Source organism: Carcharodon carcharias, chromosome 12, assembly GCF_017639515.1.
Source record: "Carcharodon carcharias isolate sCarCar2 chromosome 12, sCarCar2.pri, whole genome shotgun sequence".
In the NCBI taxonomy this organism is placed as follows: Eukaryota; Metazoa; Chordata; class Chondrichthyes; order Lamniformes; family Lamnidae; genus Carcharodon; species Carcharodon carcharias.
The window spans coordinates 40,669,677-40,690,839 of NC_054478.1; the positions used below are offsets into that span (position 1 = coordinate 40,669,677).

Below are 21,163 nucleotides of genomic sequence, written 5' to 3' on the forward strand. Positions count from 1 at the left end.
ATTTACATTTCAGTGGGATGTCATTGGCTTGCTTAAGAGTTAGAAAGAGACAAATATTAAAACTGCCCTTTCACTGGTTTAAAAGCATGCAAAAATTAAATATATAGACAAAGCAAGATTTACACTTTCACCATTATCTATAAGTTGAAGCCCAATATTCACAACCTTTCAAAAATCAGTGAAAGGAATTTTGGTTAGCCCTGAAATCAGTTTTTTTTTCTGAATATTTGTGTTTAAATGATCTGGACTGATGGCAGTTTTGGTAGATACAACCTAGAACTGGAGGGATTGCCATCAACAGTAAAAATTGAGCTACTACAAACTTTGCTACCCTTGTGTTCTATCTAGCCCATTATTGATTTTTCTGAGGAGACAACAGAGAGAGTAGAAAATAGTAGGCAGGATGTAATTCATCTGGATTTTCAAAAGACCTTTGATAAGATGCCCCAGCATAGACTAATAAATAAGGTGGAGAATGTGGAGCTAAGGGACAAGTGGCAGAATGGATTGCTAGCTGGCTTCAAAACAGAAAACAGAGTGGGAGTAAAGGGTAGTTACTTAAGTGGCAGAAGGTGGAAGTGGTGTTCCACAAGGATCCGTGCTGCGACTACTGCTATTCACAATTTACTTTAATGATTTGGACTTTGGAATCAAAAACGCTATTTCTAAATTTGTGGATGACACCAAATTGGGGATTGGGTGGTTGGGTGGTCGTCAATACTGAGGAGGACTCACAGTAAAATGCAACAGGATGTTAATAAATTTCTGGAATGGGCAAATAATTGGCAAATTAAGTTCAACACAGATAATTGTGAGGTTGTACATTTTGGGAGGCAGAATAAGGAGGTTGTTTATTACTTGGGAGGTGCGAGTCTAAGTAGGTAGAGGAACAAAGGGACCTTTGGTGTACCATTACACAATCACTAGAAGTTGTACCACAGGTTAGCAAGACCATAAACAAAGCAAACCAAGCATGAGGCTTTATTTCTTGGTTGGTGGTGAGAAGACCCCTGTCCATCAGATTCTTCCTGCATGCTCAGAGTCTCACTGCCTCCAAATGCTGTCCTCAAGGCAGCTGCTGTGGGGAAGAGACCATCACCCACCTCCTGGAATGAGCCTTTGCAAAGTATTTGTTAAGGTCCATCCTGAGCAGTTCCATAACACTGGATTCTGGATTCCCAAGGACGCTCACTGAAAAAAATATCAATTACTGCTGGGGAATCATCAACTCGGTGAAAGGTGCTCTTTGGTCTACCTGAAACTTGCTGGTCTTCCAGTGCAAAGAGCTGTCGGTGAACGAGTGTTGCAGACTGGTACATTCCAAGTACAGGAATATGTACTGAGGGGTGCACTAAAGCTTGGACCAGCCACCACAAAGGCTCAATGGGGAAGGTCACTGTCTAAGCGCCTCCCGCCATAGTATACAGAAGGGGAACCCGACCGAGTGATCATAGAACATTTAACGTGAAATGTAAATGTACATTGTAAATATAACCAGCAGTGACAGATGTAGTGAGGCATCTTGTACTGTACTGAAAGAAACTGATCTGTATTGCACTTTATGTATTGTCAAATTTGAATTGTTACCTAATGTACTTTTATAAATTTTATGAATAAAGTATATCTTTGGGATAGAATTGAAAAGTAGGGATGTTATGTTAAACCTGCATCGTTCATTGATTAGACCACACTTAGCATATTGCATGCAGTTCTGGTCAACATGTTATAAAAAGAATATAGAGGCACAGGAGAGGGTGCAGGGAAGATTTACAAGGATGAAACCAGAAATGCATAGGTGTACATATTGGGAAAGGATTGACAGGCTGGGTCTCTTCACTGAGGGGTGACCGAATGGAAATATTTAAAATTATGAAAGGTTTTGATAGAGTGGATACATCTTGTGAAACCAGCAATATAAGATAGTCACCAAAAAAATCTAATAGGGACTTCAGGAGAAACATCTTTACCCAAAGAGTGATGAGATTGTGGAAGTTGCTACCACAGGGAGTGGTTGAAACGAATAGTATATATACATTTAAGGGGAAGCTAGACAAGCATATGAGGGAGAAAGGAATAGAGAGTTACGATGATAGATTTAGATGAAGAAGGATGTGAGAATGCTGGAATGGAGCATAAACACCAGCATGGTCTGGTTGGGCGAGATGACCTGTTTCTGTGCCATATATCCTATGTAAATCCTGTGCTGTGACTTCATCGACGGACTGCTTAAACTGCATCTACGAATCTCAAACAGGTCTCTGAATAATATTATTTACAGCTGGTAGACCTGTGTTATACTGTTCCCCAGCCAAGTCATTTTAATGTTATTGGAATGTTCTAGCATTAAAAATCCTGAAAAATAATCTTATAAAAGTCGAGAGGTGACATATAGAATTAATAGCACAGAAACAGGCCATTCAGCCAACTGGTTTATGCTCCACATGAACCTCCTCTCACCCCTCTTCACCTAACCCTATTAGCAGATCCATCTTGTGATTGTGTAGACCAAATCTACAACGTCACTGAACTCCTGGTTTCAGTTTTCTCAGTAAAGCATTGAGTGGAAACAAGTTGTCTCCCCACAGTACATAGCAGTATGAGCTGGAAATAGGTTCACCCATCCTAGTCTCTACGTCTCTCCCAACCACAGTTGAATAAACCAGGGGAAGAGGAGAGAAAACAAATTGTAAAAAGGATTCATATCATCACAGGAAAGAAAAGTAAATTGTGGTGTAATCTTCACTCTAGATGGGTGGAAAACTGCGAGCTGTGGTTTGGTCACCCCATGCCACGACCTAAACCATTTTCCCTTCCGTTGAAGTTAATGGAACAGAATGTGGGATGGTTGATTTGCAATTGCCGGTTTTTTGCACAGGCCTCAAATTGAAAATTGTCACTCTTTGTAACTTTTTAAAAAGAATACTGTGATGTGTCTCCCATCTTTGAAAGAATGGGCAAGTCTTAAACTCTACAACTGGAGAAATCACTGTCCTGCTGCTTCCATCACCCTACTGCTCATCACTTGGAGGTCTGGGAGCCACATTAAGCGCTAAATCATTCCATACCCAGCCTATAAAACAGTTGTCCTGATCAAGTGGTCAGCCACTTTTTTTTACAAATAAATTAAGTACAGAGGATTTCCTCCCGAAATAACTGAGGAAATGGAGTATATCTTTCAATGTTTGTACTTGTAACATGGCATCTGAGGCTGGTGATTCCTGCCTGAGTTTTTCTACAAAACATTTGCTAACAAAAAGTATTGACATCATTAGTTTGCTTTACTGCAACATGGTTCAGCCAGTGCAAGATTATGTTTCAAACATAAATTTGTACATTTTTCCATTGTGAAATTATCGCTTTTTACAGAATTAGGTGGCAACCTGGAATTTTTTTTCTGTTTTTGCACGAATTTCTTGGCTTCTCCCTTTAACATATGAAATATTGAAAACTTATTAGGTTGAAACAATTTAGATCACAACACCTTTAAGAGCCCCTCTTTCAGGCGTGTGAAGCAAGAAATTCCTGCTGATGAACATTGTCTTTGTAAGGCACTCAATGCTTGCATAGAAACACATCTGATAAGATTGCACTATGGAATATAAAATTATAGTGCACTTAAATCTATCTCCATCCACTTTGCTGATGCTAAGCATTGTCCTGTATGAACAGAGGAGACCTTAAGGCAGAGGAGCATACACCAAGGTCTTTGTTGTTTGCAAGCAAGAAAATTGTCATGCCTTTCAGTGCTTAATGTGCAAGCAATAACATTTGGCATTTTTGTCACATTCTGTAAATGAAGCACAGATGAAACCTGCATTTCATTTTTTAAAACTTGCTTAACTAGCACATTAAAATGAACTTTTAAGCCCATGGCCAGGATTTTACGGCCCCTCCCACCTGGCGAGATATTACGGTCCCACCGAACTGCACGGAGATTTAAACGGCTCGCTGCATCCGTTGGGGGGAGACATGCCGCGGCAGGGCTGTAAAATCCTGGCCCATGTTTCTGAAACTCATGTCACAATGGCCTCTCAGTAAACATAATCTCACAGTTAACTCTTACAGTATTGCACAATTTTATACTTTTAAGATATGTATGTCTTTTGATATGATTGTTATGAAGGACAATTTAAAAGAAAACAGAACATCCCATAATTATTAAATCTACAAAGTCTTCTTTGTAATTAGGCTGAACTTACAATGCTAATAGTTAAATAGCTCTCAAATTCTAAAATGGAACCAACAGAATGCCCTCTACTGTCAAGCCTACATATATTGATAGTGTTAATCTTGTCCTATTTACTGCTCATATTTGAATTGACTCGCTATAGGCCTCAGGGTTACTGTTGTATTTTCCACTTTGAGCAAACAGTTGAAAAAAATGAAAAAGAAAAACTGATTCAAAATGTTTTTAGAAAAGCATTGTGTAGGTTATACAAAGCAACTGACTACAATTTCATTGCTATTGGTCACACACACACTATAAAGACCTATACACGCACCAAACTTTGTGCTTCGTAACCTCTGTATTGAATCCCTCTCGCCAGTAAAAATGATGAGGTTAAACATTAAGCGCCTCTAGTGAAAGGACACCTGTATTTGCTGGTCACATTATGCACAAACTGAAAACGCTTTACAGCTGGCCAAATTAGCATAATTAAATCCACATCAATTAGAAAAGCTCAATCAGCCTATTCCGGCCTTCTCATGCAGATAGTGGCATTTGTCTAAGGTGATAAATAACAAAGACTTTCAGAGTTGAAGACTTCATAGCTGAAAGGAAGAGTAATAGGATTTGTATATTGTCCTGATGTTTCACCTTAAAGCTAGTGGAAGTGATTAGCACTAAACATGCCATTGAACGAGGTACAGTTGCATTTTGCATTCCAATTACACTGGTACACAGGAGTCAGCATTGCAGATGTGCATTTTACAACATGCCACTGTTGCAATTACTCTTTTATCCACAAATAATGAGGGTAAACAAAGCCTGGCTTTGTGACTTTGGCCCTCCTTTGCACAGGGAAGCCCTGATGACCCTGCGTTAGTAACAAGACTTCACTGTGTGATGCTTGCAAGTAAATTCCTCCAGATGAGAAGTGACATGGGGTTCAAGGGTTAATTTGTGTAACAGGCAAATTTGCATACAAATGAAAAATGATGAAATTTCTGTTCTCCTAAATTTTCAATGTCAGTGACATCAAATAGCAGACTGCACTCCCTTGCTGTTCATGGAATATTCATTACTTGTGAAACAGGAGCATCTTGTTAGGTTTTAATCTAAAACTTCAAATCACTGGCTTAATTTGTTAAACTTTATCACTTGTAACACTTGTCTTCCTGTTTTAGCTGTTCTTTGCTTCACTCCATGTGTACTTTATGCTTCACTATGTAGGGCTAATACATCGTACAAATGTGACCCTCATTCCTTGGGAATCTTCATTCTTTCACAAAATCTTCTTCTACATTCACTCTCCACAACTGGAGTAAAGATGCTTCATCTTGTCTTCCCAGGGCCAGGAACTGCAGCTAGAAAAATGGTAATAATGTCATTAAAGCTAAAACTGTGAGTGTTGTGTTGTTTTTATTGATCTATATATTTGACAGAATATTATTGGATGTTACAGAAACAAACAATTCCCTTTTACATGTCAACATACATGAATGTGAAGAAGTTGATTCAAAGAAAAATGTATAGTAAATCTACTCCTTTTGGCAGATTCTCCATTTACACATTCAATTCACATTAAGTTAATCTAAACCACATTTGTTATCTCAGTAGTTAGATTTATCGGTTGCTAGCTGAAATTTATTTGGTAAGCCCCATCAATTTGCCATTCCAGTGTGTGCATTCATTGTTTAAAACCATCAATGCACTATTGACATTTAGGCATTGGACACTATCAAATTCACAGCCCAATGTGCACACTCAGTGTTTAGAGCCAGTGATGTCCCATTAGTGTTGCCAACTCTTATTGATGGTAACCTTGGAGGTTGATCACATGATACTTTCCTACAGTTTGTAAGGGTCACAAACCCCTGAGTTAGATTGTCCATCATTTTTTGCCTGCAACTGAACATAAGACCACCAGTGAAGGGAGTGTACAGGTTCAATAAAGCTCTGTTTTTCTCCCAGGTTACTAGCAGGAGTTCCATTCCAGAAGCTTCCCAAACATTCCAGGAGGTTAGGCAACTTTTTTTTTATTCATTGGATGTGGGCATTGGTGGCTTGGCCAGCATTTATTGTCCATCCCGAATTGGCCTTGTTCTGAGGGCATTTAAGGGTCAGCCATACTGTTGTGGGTCATATGTAGGCTAGACCAGGTAAGGATTTCCTTCCCTAAAGGGCATTAGCGAACCAGATGAGTTTTTATGACAATCAACAATGGTTTCATGGTCATCATTATACTTTTAATTCCAGCTTTATATTGAATTCAGATTCCACCATCTGCTGTGGCAGGATTCAAACCCAGGTCCCCAGAGCATTACCCTGGGACTCTGGATTACTAGTCCAGCAACAATACCACTACACCATTGCCTCCCACTTACATTCAAATGCCGGATGTTTTGTTTAATTCTTTCACAGGATGTGGGTGTCACAGGCTAGGCCAGCATTTATTGCCCATTCTTAATTGCCCTTGAGAAGGTGGTGGTGAGCTGCCTTCTTGAACCACTGCAGTCCATGAGGTGTAGGTACACCCACAGTGCTGTTAGTAAGGGAGTTCCAGGATTTTGACCTAGTGACAGTGAAAGAATGGCGATATAGTTCCTAGTCAGGATGGTGTATGGCTCGGAGGAGAACTTGCGGGTGGTTGTATTATCATGCACCAGCTGCCCTTGTCCTTCTTGGTGGTAGAGATCATGGGTTTGGAGGGTGCTGTCAAATGATGTCAACAATGAACGTATGCCCTCAGTGTTGAGCTATACCAATGCCATGTTTCCCTTCATTTACAGGTGTTAGGCCAAAGGAAACCCTTAACATTTCTACCCATCACTTTCCATATGTGAAACCCACTAAGGTACCAAACTAGAAAAGGTATTATCAATTTCCTTGAGATAAAAATTGAATGAGGATTTGACTTTGTCAGTACTTACACCTGTCTAATCTGATCTGAATCAGATTGATGCACAGATGGCTTTAGACCGGCACCAAGCATTGGAATTTTGTAATCCCAGCATTTGATGGAAGTAGATTAGACGGTGGCATTTAGATTGATAGCTGAACTGTGTTCATCTGTATATTAACAGCAGATTTATACTGTGATGTTAGCCAAACCTGAGACATTAATAGGTAATGATCAGAGATTCCTGTTAATTTGATGTTTTGTTTGCTGGTAAACAGTATATCTTTAAGTGTAATCATTACATTTTGAGACTTTCATACTTTGAAAACAAAATTTCCATGTTGTTACTTAGTAAGCAAGATTTGAACATTGTTCAGAATAGACCTCACATAACCCTGTATAATGTTTCCAGTTATTCCATGTATTCATTCCACTTAAGGTTAGCAACCACAGTCCTATTCAAGGCCTCTGTCCAAGATACTCTGAAATGAGCTGGTGGGGGAGTGAGATGAAATGCAACCCAGTGCTTAATCCTTCCTGATATTCCTTTCTTGTCTCTGTCAGATAGGTTTCACCTCTGCTTGGTACTCTTACCCAACAACCTAAATCAGAGCAACAATCTGAAGGAGTTCTTCCACTGCGAACATCTAGGCAGGATGGGTTTCCAACCTGGTTCTCTCATTTTCCCCCACATGAAATTGAAATTGTGCATTTCTGAATATCTCATTGTGCATTGGGGTCCAGAAACGTTCACTTCACATTATAATTAAATCTGGAAACCGGGACATCAGGTGGAAAGACAGACATTTCTAATACTGATCTGTGCTGTTTTGTCTCCGTTAGATGAGTGCACAGCATGAGTTTGTACTGTATTTTGGAATGCAGAACATGAGAATGGAGAAATTGTTCTGCTCTGAAGCACTGAAAAAACTAGAAAAATTAATCCTTGTTCTCTCAGAATTCTGGTAATAAGACAGGTGATTGAGTGATTAAGTAATTCAGCTGGCATCTTCATTAGTGTACCCAAATCTTGCAATCAGTTTTATTAAAGAAAGCACGATGCATGAAAAAAATCCTGATTTACATAAGTTTATATTGCATAATGTGGAAGAATATTATTTTTAACAGTTTGAGCTGTGGGATAATATACAATGTACTTAAGTTAGAATTTCATCAGCTATAGATTATGTCCCTGTAAACCCGCAGTAATAAAGTCCTATGTTTCTTTAATTCCCTTCTGTGATTGTCATGCTCCACAATTCTCGGCTGTTTTACCACAGAAACTTGCAAGGGAATTAAAATATAACAGTCCCTTGCAAAGGCTAGCATAAAAAAAATTCCTTAGCTTCTGTCAAGATCTGCTTTATCACGTTTGCTGACAGCTCAGATATGTCTGTATCCATCAGCAGGAGAATTGCAGAACACTCTGGAAAAAAAAATAGAAATAAAAAGAAAGCTGTCGCTGAGATGAAACTTGTCTTTGGCTTCATTGCGTCACACAACTTGCAGGAACAGCACTGCAGCTGATATTGGTAAACTTCAATGAATTAATGATATAAGATAAAATGTATCTCACAGAAGGTAGCTATTTCAAAAGCAATAATTCAGTTTGGGCAGGTGTTGGTGAGAGAGTTTAGACAATTAATCTGAATCTTCTTTCTTATATTTCAACCTTGTTGCCACTCCCAACTATCCTTTACTCTTAATAAAATAAAAGCAAAATATTGTGGACACTGGAGATCTGAAATAAAAGCAGGAAATGCTGAAAAGACTCAGCCGGTCTGGCAGCATCTGTGAAGAGAGAAACAGAGGGTGGAATCATCCTGGTTTTGCACTGAGTGCAGTAGCGGGTGCATTGGTAGTTTATCATGCTGTATCGACCCAATCCTGCCTTATTAATAATGCATTCCCGGGAAACATGCTGTTTCCATGGCGGGCAGGGTCTTATTTGCCTGCCACGCCATCACCTCGCCGCTTCATCACACCGGGTGCCATATTTAAAGTGCAGCCACGTGGACACACCTCTCAGTGCTTCCAGCCTATGACTGCTGCACAGAAGACATGACCCCGAAAGACAAGAAGACTGTAGCCACCCCCTGCCCCTGTTTTAATGGCACATGCCTTGAGGGCCATTTGGACACAGTGGAAGCCTGTTGTGATGTCCTTTACCTCCGCTCTGGCCGCAGGAGGGGCATCAACATCACCAATCCAGCATGGAAGGTGGCAGCAGTGGTCAGAGCCAATGCCCTGCAAAAGAGGACAGCCACCCAGTGCTGAAAAAGGATGAATGATCTCCTCCATTCCGCCAGGGAAAGTTACTCTTCTTATCGCTCTCAACTCACAACCCATCACACATCCACAGAGATCTCACTCACTGCCACTTCAAAAGACATCACAATTCACTCTCTCACACACACCTTCATTGTCCTCATCCCATACATGGGACCACTCACGACCCACACATGCCAAGCATACTATCACCTGGTCTAGCAGGTGTCCTGCAGGACAAGCTGGCACACAACAAGAAGGATAGTCTGCAGACTGGTGGAGTAATGCCTGAAATCAAGGTTCGCATGGACTTTGAAAAGAGAGCCACCCATCTGGCTGGTGAGGATCTAGGCCATTCCTGTGCTGACAGTGAGGTCGGCAGTGCTCTACCAAGTGAGGATTCAGCAGTACAACACCCATCACACATCTATGCTGTGAGTGATGTATCCTGTTCCACAGTCCCCTGCCATGCACTAGTTATTTCTCCTTGTCTTTGCAGGCACATCTAGGAAACAGCCAACAGAGTCCACAACCCAGGGCCTCCAATCAAGCTCCGAAAAAATGTCAGAAGAGGAACCTGAAAGCAATGTCATTGAAGAACCATCACAGCGCTCAACCACAATCTCCACCAGCACAGAGACATACACCTCAGTGGGAGCTAGCTTTAGAGTAGCCTCAGGATCACAGTCTGGTGAGCACATCTCACTGCCTGATACACAGCAGGTGGAGGCAGGGACTTCCCAGCTCTCTAGCACTCAGAGGACTGCTTGAGGCCAGAAATCTGCTGAGTCCAAGTCAGATGATGAGCCTCTGGACTCGGTCATGTCTCTATTGCTGGAGCAAGCTCGGGAACACCAGGAAGGGATGTCTGCTGGCTTTCCTCAGATTGCAAGGCATGATGGAGGAATCCATCCGCTTTCAGGCTGAGGTGCTAGTGCTGGCATGCCAATGCACCGAGGTGTCCACCATGGAGACCTTGATCCAGGCCATCAATTCCGCACTGCTACGTGGGCTGAACTCCATCGCTGACACTATAGTTGGCCTCCAATAGTGTGTACTAAAGAGGAGTGTGGGACAGCTCGATCTCACTCCAGCTATCTCTTTTCCTCAAGGCGTCATCCAGGAGCCCTCGGGCACCCATAGGGAGGAAGGACAGCAGATGCACACCCTAGGGCCACCCACCAGGTGACTCCAAGAGTGTCCAGCCCATCTGAATCTCCTCTTCCTGTGACCCCAGCAGATCCAGCTTCACAGGCCAAGGAGAGTGCCACTGCCACACAGCAAGATCCTGAAAGCAGGCTGGGGCCCTCCAGGTCTCAACCCTCCAGAAGATGCCTGCCACAGTCATCACAGATAGGCAGACAGGGTGTAGCAGTCAGCAGGCTGCCTCCACTTCTGCTATGGATGTCGGGTCAGGTGCTAAAGGCTGACAAAGGATCAGGTGCACTGTAAGTTTCATGGCTTCATCGCCATGATATGACCTTGATCACAGAGAGCAAGTGAGCTACCCTCAGCCAGACAGGAGTTAGACATTCACAGAGGCTATGTGAAGATCTATGGAGTGCCCTCACTGCATGTCGTCATCACCCTGTGGAATTAAGTGATTATTAGGGCCTCCACTGTGTCTCCATGACAGGAGCATTATCACAGAGGGTATGTGCGCTGCCATCAACCAGACTGGAGTCAAATGTTTACAGATGCAATGTGAAGATCTATGGTGTCTCCTCACTGCATGTTGTCATCATCATCCACAAATCTAGCAGCTAGAGGGCCTCCAGAGCGCGCCTGCCTCATCTGACCAATGCAATGGTCTCATCGCCGTCATTGTCGCATTCGAGGACTTCCTCACCCTCAACCCCTTCGGTGATTTCCTCATTGGAGGAGATGTCCAGCTCCACCATCTCCTCCTCAGCCAGCTCCTCTCCCTGTTGCAGCACCAGGTGGTAAAGGGCGCAGCAGGTGATGACAATGTGTGACACCCTCTGTGGACTGTATTGCAGGGTTCCATCAGGCCGGTCCAGGCACTGAAACCTCATTTTCAGCCTGATGGTTTGGTCCACCAAGTTGCAAGTTGCAGCATGAGCCTCGCTGTAGCTTCACTCTGCTGCAGTCTGAGGCCACTGCACAGGTGTCATCAACCATGTCCTCTGTGAGTAGCTCTTATCCCTGAGGAGCCATCCCTGTAGCCTCTATGGACCCTGGAAGACATCAGGGATCTGTGCTCTACTGGGAAGGTAGGAGTCTTGGATACTCATTGGGAACTGTGCACAGACCTGCAGGATGCGTTTATGGTGGTTGCACATCAGCTGAAAATTCAGTGAATGGAAGCCCTCGTGGTTGACATAATTGACCGCTTGTTGTGATAGAGATCTGAGCATCACATGAGTGCAGTCGATGGCACCCTGCGCCTGTGGGAAACCCAAGATCTGGGCAAATCCCAGCACTGTTGAATCCTGGATTTCCTGGTCCTGGGTGAAATGCACAAAGTTGTGTGTCTTCAAAGGGCATGGATGCATTTGTGGGTGGAGGCTTGTGATATCCCACAGAGGTCACCTATGGAGCCCTGAAAGGAACCACTGGCATAAAAATTGAGCACCCCAGTCACTTTCACAGCCATGGGGAGTGGATGCTCTCCATGTCCCCGTGGCACCAAACCCTGCAGTAGCTGACAGATGTGACCGACCAGTTCCCTAGACTTGCGCAGTCTTCAGTGATGCTGGTTCTCAGTCATCTGCAGGAATGAAGGCGGCATCTCTAGACCCCAGGTCTAGCTAGGCTCCAAACATCGCTGTGGCTCCTTGGTGGCATGTGCCCAGTCACCCCTTCTTCCTGAGGGTGCTGATCCTCCCTCTGCCAGCCAGGTGCCTCTGTTGCTCTCTTCCCCTTTGTCTCCAGTCTCTGTACACCATAAGGCATATAGTTCACCAGGCTCCATGCTCGTGACGTACTCCTCCTGCAGGATGAAAGAGAGAGATGCGTGGGTTAGCTTGAATGTTCTAAGAACCTCTCTTGGCTAGGTGTCAAGGCCCCTTAAGGCATCCTGGAGAGTGCTGGCCAACACTTGGATGGCCAGAGTTTAATGCGCTGCATGGCTGTCCGAAATCCCACCCACATCCACCTCACTCCACCCAACCAACTGGTGACAGGTTTGTCCACTGGACTGCATGCTGTGCTCTCAGCTCAGGTCCAAACCTGAACGATGACATTACAAGGGGCTGTGAGCACCTCCGCCAGTGACTGCTCCATGGCAAGGAGATTGTACAATGTGCCCAGTTGTCTAACTGTTCTGCAGTCCACTAAAACACTGATTAGTTTGCAGTCTGTGCCTGAGGGTTGAAAGGTTCAGCAGCATTTGGTGGCAATTTCATGCCTCTGTGTTGCTTGAGTTGGCAGATAAGCTCAAAGCCCGACTTCAAGCATATCAATGTGGCTATGTCTGAACTGTCTCAGCTGCAGATGGGTGGTTACTTTATACAAGCATGCAATCATGTCGCCTTTCTCGGATCATCCAGCATTGGGGATGATTCTGGCAAGCTGGGCTTATAATGATATGCAGATGTATATTAACGCTTTATGAGATTCCCGATGTCTGACGACGGGAAACACAAGGCCCCCGCCATCGATGGGCAGAGCGGACGATTGCAAACTGGTTTCATGATGTTGTGAAACCAATTTTTGGCCTTCTTGCCGTATTGTCTGCTCACACCATTAAACCTGCCCAACACCAGCGGGCACGGAAGTTCTACCCAGAGTTAATGTCTTGAGTCCAATACGTCTCTTCCGAAGAAGAGCCATATATTTTGTTCTTATTTGTATATATGTGAATTTACTGCCTCAAGAAATTGATATAATAAAGCATATGTATGTATAAAGTTTCTTACTTAGCCATATATATTATATCTATAAAATATATTTCTATATGGCTAAATAAGAAATTAAAGTGCAAGTTCACGATACATTATTGCAATAGGTATCAATAGGTGCAATATGTATCATCCATGGTTCAGTTGGTACCACTGTTGTCTCTGAGTCAGAAGTTTGCAAGTTCAACTCCCACTTCAGGACTTGAGCGCACAAATTAAGACTGACACTCCAGTGCTGTACTGAGGGGCTGCTGCAGTGTTGGAGGCACTGTCTTTCAGGTGGGATATTAAACCAAGAGTTGACGTTTCGAGTCCTCATGACCTTTCGACAGAACTTGAGTTCGAGTCCAAGAAAGAGTCATATTTCAACTCTTTCTTGGACTCGAACTCAAGTTCTGTCGAAGGGTCATGAGGACTCGAAACGTCAACTCTTCTTCTCTGCCGATGCTGCCAGACCTGCTGAGTTTTTCCAGGTAATTCTGTTTTTGTTTTTGTTTTGGATTTCCAGCATCCGCAGTTTTTTTGTTTTTATTAAACCAAGGCCCTGTCTGCCCTCTCAGATAGGCCTAAAGTATTTCATGGCAATATTTTGAATAGCAGAAGGGGCTGTTACCCCTTGTGTCCTGGCTATTATTTATTCCTTAAAGAACAACACAAAAACAGACAATACGGTCATTATCATATTACTGTTTGTGGGAGCATCCTGTGCACAAATTGGCTACCACATTCCCTATATTACAACGGTGACCATACTTCAAAAGTACTTGATTGGTTGTAAAGTGCTGTCCCCAGGTCACGAAAGGCACTATATAAATGCAAGCCTTTCTTTTTAGGTTGCGGTCAGTTTATACGGCCTGTAAATTAGTACTGCAACTGAAATAAAATGACAGCAGAATTAATGAAACATCCAGGGTTCAAGGGAGTGTCTCAAAATTCTGTGGAGCATTTCCCTTGCTTTATTAATTGGTGGGTGATTTTGGCTGTGTCATATTTGTAGTTCAGGTCAGAACTTGGAGACTTTTTTAATATATATGTCATCTTACTATCTGGCCCCTTTGAATGCAGAGGAGTCAAACTGTATCTTTGACAATTAGGAAAGCAAGTATTGTTGCACTTTCTCCCTTCTACAGTGTTTTAATATCGATACTTTGAAGAGGGGGCAGCTAAAGTGGTATTATATAGTTCAGTAATCTTTTTGAACAGATTCTACCTAAATATTATGCATTTATAGCAGCAAGTGCTTTGATGCAGAAGGTTTCATTTCTCTGCGCTCTCCAGTTAGTTTCATATGAACATGGTGAGTGATTCTCACTGAATCACATAGAAATATTTTCAAATTAACAACCTCCAGATATGAAAGCCATCTAAAGGAATATAATAAATAGAGGGAGAAGTTAAACTGTTTCTCTTAATCCTTTAAACAATTTCATTATATCGCTCATCATTCCAAACCAAGGAAATGGGCAGGTGTTCCCAGGGTTATCTGTCAATCCTCTCTTGGTTTGACTCCTAGTTTCCAGATAAGAATAGACTGGTGCTGACTTCCCTGTTTATTTGTCCCTCCCTCCTCCTGTAAAGCTACCTCTATGTTCTTTGCCTCCTCCTTGAGGACACAGCATGAAACATGCAAATGGCTGGGGATTTGGTGGGTAGGTGGGGATGGGGAGGGGAGATGCAGGAATTGTTGCAATGATTCAGCGTGCTGCCATTCAAATTTGCAGTGCCTTTCAGTGCCAATTTGAAGTGCCATCCTTCAGTTCTATTCCATCCAACTGTTTTGGTATGTGAAAACAGCTAAAAATGACTACAGAGATAAAAACAAAAAACTGTGGATGCTGGAAATTCAAAACAAAAACAGAATTACCTGGAAAAACTCAGCAGGTCTGACAGCATCGGCGGAGAAGAAAAGAGTTGACGTTTCGAGTCCTCATGACCCTGATGCTGCCAGACCTGCTGAGATTTTCCAGGTAATTCTGTTTTTGTTTTAAAAATGACTACAGTTGTGCTGTTTGCCTTTTTCAGTGCCCTTTCTTAGGTGAAACATTTGGAATTCAGGGCATGTGCACGGACGGAAGCTGAAAATAATAAACTGTCCTGCTGCTTTATGATTTTCATTTTAACTGAAGAATGGAATTTGTTGATGAGGATTCTCTGGCTGAAACATTTACCTTTTCTCCACCTGATGCTCTCAGACCTATTGGTCATTCTCTGTATTCAGAATGAATAGTAATTTTTGGTAACTGATTTGCAGAGAAGAGGAAGTATTGCTGATTAAACTCTCTTTTTAAAGACATCCAAACTTTGCAATTACATTGTTAAACCACAACAGTTTCTGCTGAAGGAGAAGGCATGCTCCCATAAGGCACTGTACCATTGAACAGGTTCAATGGATTAACTTTGGCTTCTCATCGCAGAGTTAAACAGATTTCAATGCAGGCCTTCAATACAGGGGACACATTTTGATATACAAATCTAAATAGCTTCTCTGTTACAGATGGCTTCTGAAATTACTTTCTGCAACAAGTGTGCACAGATAAAACTGATTCATATCTATTTGAACCAGATTTGAACTGCAAAGCATAATACTCCAAAAGAATTGTGCTGCTAACGCACTTTAAAATTCCATGGTTGCAAACATTTTGGGCAACATTTTAAACTTTATGCATATGTGTGTTTTTCTCTAGGATTGCTTGCTGCATTGTCTTTGTTTGGAATCTGCTTCTTTCGCCCCCACCTTTTTTGTCTTAAGGGGCTTTCTCTACTAATTAAAAATAAATTCACATCAGTGTGACCTTTTAGAGGTAACTGTAGAGCTATTGTTTTGTTCCTAATGCACTTCAATGACTGCCTTTTTTGTTTTGCATAGCTCTGCCACCTAAAACGCAATTAATTGACTTCTGTTAGCTGTCAGTTACCATTTATAATCAATTAGTTCATCAAATTGATTAGCTGGCTTGGCCAAAAATACTCAAAATGCACTTCTTTTCATTATAACTCTATTTACATAGGGGAAAGAGCCACGATTAATTGATGTGAGGGTAAAAAATGCTTATGTGAACATTTTGAACAAAAATGGTTTGCTAAGTAGTCGTACCGCGCTCTTAGAATGATTGGGCTGGTGTAGGATGTGCTGAAAGGCCTCCCCCTGTTGATACAGTACAGAATAAAGTGGATACTGCTTGTCTGGCTTTACTATGGATCAGTTAGGTCCTAAAGCCTTAATAATGATAGCTTACTTTATCTTGATGAGGCTCACTGTTAGTTAAGGATTAATTTCTGTTTAGATACATTTAGCATTAATTCTCTTGCATTACATGGGCTATTAATATTGACTTCTGTTTTATGTTACTGGCCATGTATATTAAATATGTTTATTCTACACTGAAAATAAATAAACAACATATTTGTGTTGATTGTCATTTAATCTTGTGCCATAGCCTTTGTAACATGCTCAAGGAACTGCAACAGTAACCAATGATAGTTTGAAAGTTATATTTATGCAAATGTTGACATGGTACTAATCTCTTTTGTACAATTTATTGCCTATCCCAATCTGTTGAGTGTATTCAAATAGTTTTATGTGCTGTTAAATTTCTCATAACACATACCCATGAGAATGCAATTTTGGCTCCAGGTGTAACCTCATACTCTTCCACTGCCTGTTCCCCATAATCCTCTTCTGGGGTGTTGCTCTCTTCTGGTTCCGGTGAACCAAGGGGCAAAGTACAGTAGCACCAGTACATAGGGCAAATGTTATTGAAACGAATGGCTGTAATGATTTGATGTACCAGGCAGGTTTCAGCTAGAAACAGATAACTTTATTACAAAGAGCTTTTCAGATGCTACATGCTTGAACCAGATCCACAACAAGAAAGCCCTGTGCCCCCCTCCTCCCGACTACCCATTCTTCATTGGCTGGTGCCTCCAAGGACAATCACATGACCCCTGATAGGCAGTAGGAGAGGCTGTACATTCAATTACTACATTTCCTTCTCATTTAGTTTTTTTTTACAATTTCTATTTACAGAGAACATTTGAATATCCCACAATATATACATATATACAATTCAGGTGATTAAAGATTAAGTCTCTGAGGCAGCTTCCTTATTCAGTTGGGGCAACATAGCTCTACCACTTGAGGTTCTTCCACTGGATCAACATGATCAGGAACTGCAGCACTTGATACATCATTAGAAAGTGGCCATTCAGGATTTGGCAACTGTACAGAGACATTGGACATGTCTATTCTAGGTCGATCTGTCACCTTAGAGATTAATGGTTTGACGTTAGTCACAGACAGAATAGCTGGTTGTTGGAATGTATCATTATTCCTAAGATGATCCACATGTTTTCGAACAATTCGGTCTTCCACTTCCACCTGGGAAGACAAAGGACCAGTTTCTGAGACAATTGTACCTGGATTCCAACAAAATCCACTTCCAAATTTCTGCATGAAAACTGTGTCTCCTACAGTGAATCTTTGAGCTTTGCTATGAATATTGTGATTCAATTTTTGATTATTCTGATTCTTCACTACCTCCTCCTCTAAGTTTGGAAACATCAGACTTAACCTTGTACGTAGGTGGCATTTCAACAATAATTTAGATGGTGTTGAACCCGTAGTTGAATGAGGTGTTGCACAATAATTGATAAGAAAGTGGAAAAATTGAGTTTCTAGAGGACCTTCTGATAACCTCTTTGTTCCAGATTTGAAAGTTTGCACTGTACTTTCGGCTAAACCATTTGTTGAGGGATGATATGGTGCTGTTTTAATATGTCTGATTCCATTTAAGCTCATGAATCTATGAAACTCTGTACTACACCATTATCAGAAATGATGACTTCCAGTGGACCATGTATACTAAGACTATGATGCAGCTTTTCGATAGTTGTGCTCGATGTCAGTGATCTGACTTCATACACATCCATCCATTTAGAATGAGCATCTATGATCAATAAAAACATGGTACCTAAGAATGGACCTTTATAATCAATATGTAGTCTAACCTAGGGTCGACCAGGCCACTCCTACAAATGCAGTGGAGCTGAAACAGCCAACTTCTGTTGTTGCTGACAATGGAGGCAGTGCTTGACCATGCTTTCGATGTCACTGTCAATGCCTGGCCACCAAACATAGCTTCACACAAGCATTTTCATCTTTGATATGCCTGGATGTGCGCTGTGGCACTCTGTCAAGAGTGGTTCTCTTCCTTGTGAAGGGACGACAACTATTGATCCCACAACAAGATTCCATCTTGACAACTTAACTCTGTTTTTCAGGCATGGAATGGTCTCATCTCTTCAGACACTGGTGAATTTGACCACCCTTGCAATACAAGGTCTCTGACTTTTGACAGAATTGGATCTCTGTTCGTCTAATTTCTAATTTGCTTCACACACACAGGAGGAGAATCCGAGAAATTCAGTACAAGCACAACTTCTTGTGGCATTGGAGCATATATAGTGCTATCTGGTAAAGGGAGACGACTGAATGCATTCGCATTGGCAATATGCAAGCCAGGACAGTGCATAAAGGTATGCTCATATGCAGACAATATCAAAGCCCAATGTTGTATTCTTGTTGATGCTATTGGTGGAATGGCTTTATCCTCACTGAATAAACCCATTAATGGTTTATGTTCCGACACAATCGTGAAATGTCGTCCATGCAGATACTGATGGAATTTCTTCACTCCGAATATCACTGATAAACCTTCCTTTTCTAGTTAGGAATAACCCTCCTCAGCTGCAGAGAGGGTTCTGGAGACATAGCCAATGGGCCTTTCTGATCCATCTTCCATCGTATGTCATAACACAGCTCCTACACCAAAAAGAGTTCCATCACATGTTAATACCAATCCTTTCGATGGGCCGTGGTGTGTAATAAACATGATGAATGTAATAGCTTCTTAACTTCCACAAAGGCTTCTTCCTGTTGTGAATTCCATGACCAATTATATATATTTTTTTTAACAAGTGTAATGGTGCTAACCGTGTTGACATGTTTGGTAAGAAGCAGCTATAATAGTTGATCATGCCCAGAAAAGACTTGAGTTCAGTTAAACTGGACGGAGAGGGCACCTCTTTGATTGCCCTAACTTTCTCTTCTACCGGATGGAAACCCATGGCATCCATCTGGTGATCCAGGTGAGTAACTTCTGGCACTTGGAATATACATTTCTCTTTCTTTAATCATACAGCGGCTTCCAAGAATCTTCTTAGCACCTCCTCCAGGTTGGCCAAATGTTCAGTTTCAGTTGACACTGTGATCAGAACATCAGCTAGATATATAACTAATCAGGGAAGTCCTTGCAAAAGACTTTCCATTGTCCTTTGGAAGATTGCATGTGAGATGATACTCCAAAGGGTAGGTGAGTATATTGATGCAGACCCTTGCGCATGTTGATGGTTACATACCCCCTCGATGTGCTATGCAGCTCTTACTGTTGGTATGCACGGCTCATGTCCAGTTTTGTATAGGATTAGCCTCCAGCTAGTTTTGCATATAAGTCGTTTATCCTCGGGATAGGATATTTATCTAGTTTTGCTGCCTTGTTCATGGGCAATTTATAGTCCCCACAAATACGTAGAGTTTGATCAGGTTTCGCCACTGGTACTATAGGCACTGCCCATTCTGAAATTAGACTGGTTGGATGATGCCTAGCTTTTCTAACTGACACACTTCTGCATCCACCTTCTCCTTTAAGACAGAAGGTACAGATCTGGCCTTAAAGAAAGGAGATGTCACCTGTGGATCCACATATATTTTTGCTTGTAAGTCTTTTAACTTCCCTAATTCATCATGAAATATGGTTGTATTTCCTTAGGAGTTCAGGAACTCCTTCTGTTCTCACGTGAAATATTTCAGACTAGTTGAGCTTGATTTTTTTGTAACCAGTCTCAGCCCAGAAGACTAGGTCCTTCACCTGTCACTGTGATCACTGAAGCTGGGCTGTCTGTTGCCATTAGGACACAGGTACTGTGGCGATGCCCTTTTTACCTGTATGGGTTCTCCTGTATATGTCTTCAAATGAACTGCTGTTGTCTTCAGATTTAGTGGTTGAGTACCTTCATTTAGGTATTTAAATGTGTGCTCTCCCACCACTGTGGTTAAGGCTCCTGTATCTACCTCCATTATTAGTGGCTTCCCATTAACTTGGAGTGTGACAGTGACAGGGTTTTTAACCACTGTGACATTGTACATGGAATAGATGTTGGTATCGGCAACTTCAGGTTCTGTTGTATTATTCAATTCAATCATACTAGTTTGCTGCCTCATGGCTGTTTTGATTTCACCTTGCATTGCTTTATTATGTGACCTTTCTTATGGCAGTAATGGCATTCTGCGTCCTTGAATCTGCAGGCGTCCGGTCCTGCTCACGCCCCACATCTATAACAGTTTAACTTTGGAGTCGCTGCTGAAATGTTTTTTCTAGGCCTTTCTATTTTTTCTAACAGTGGACATTGCCTCTCACTTCACTGCTGTGTCTCTGGTTTTCATGCCACACATGAAGAACAGCGTCATGTTGTATATGTTGTAAAGCCTGTGAGTCCCTCGCAGCATTTTCCATGGCTAGTGATATTCCCAGGGCACGCTTCAAACCGATGTTGGCTTCTGCGAGTAAACTGCACTGAATGGCATCGTCGTGAACTCCACAAATTAACCGGTCCCACAGCATATCGTTGAGTGTGTCTCCAAAGTCGCAGCGTTCAGTCAGCTGCTTCAACTTCGTTATATAGGTTGTGATGGACTCTCCCAGGGCCCCTACTCTGGAATTAAAATGTTAAAATTCTGTATTATTATGCTAGAAATTCTATTATTCAGCTAGAAATGCGGTTTCATGAAGTCTACTAATTCATTAAAGGACTTAGAATTGGCGCGTTGGGGGCTGCCAGGCTGCAGTTGAGGTTGTATGTCTTGCTACCGCAAACACTCAAAAGGATTGCTTTCTGCTTCTCCACCTTGAT

General features: G+C 42.0%; 1 protein-coding gene across 3 annotated transcripts in view; it reads left to right on the top strand.

Annotated features, from left to right (window-relative positions):
• The window catches only part of gtdc1 (glycosyltransferase-like domain containing 1), a 426,961-nt gene that overhangs the window by 380,467 nt on the left and 25,331 nt on the right, over positions 1–21,163 (top strand). Inside the window, exons 10-11 of one of the 3 annotated variants that reach the window (XR_005944631.1) lie at positions 5,396–5,540; positions 6,955–8,477. The gene's annotated coding sequence lies outside the window, so the exon portion shown is untranslated. Of the gene's footprint in view, positions 1–5,395; positions 5,541–6,954; positions 8,478–18,599; positions 18,731–21,163 lie in introns of those variants that run through there. The other 2 variants (XR_005944632.1, XR_005944629.1) reach the window with 2 other exon arrangements.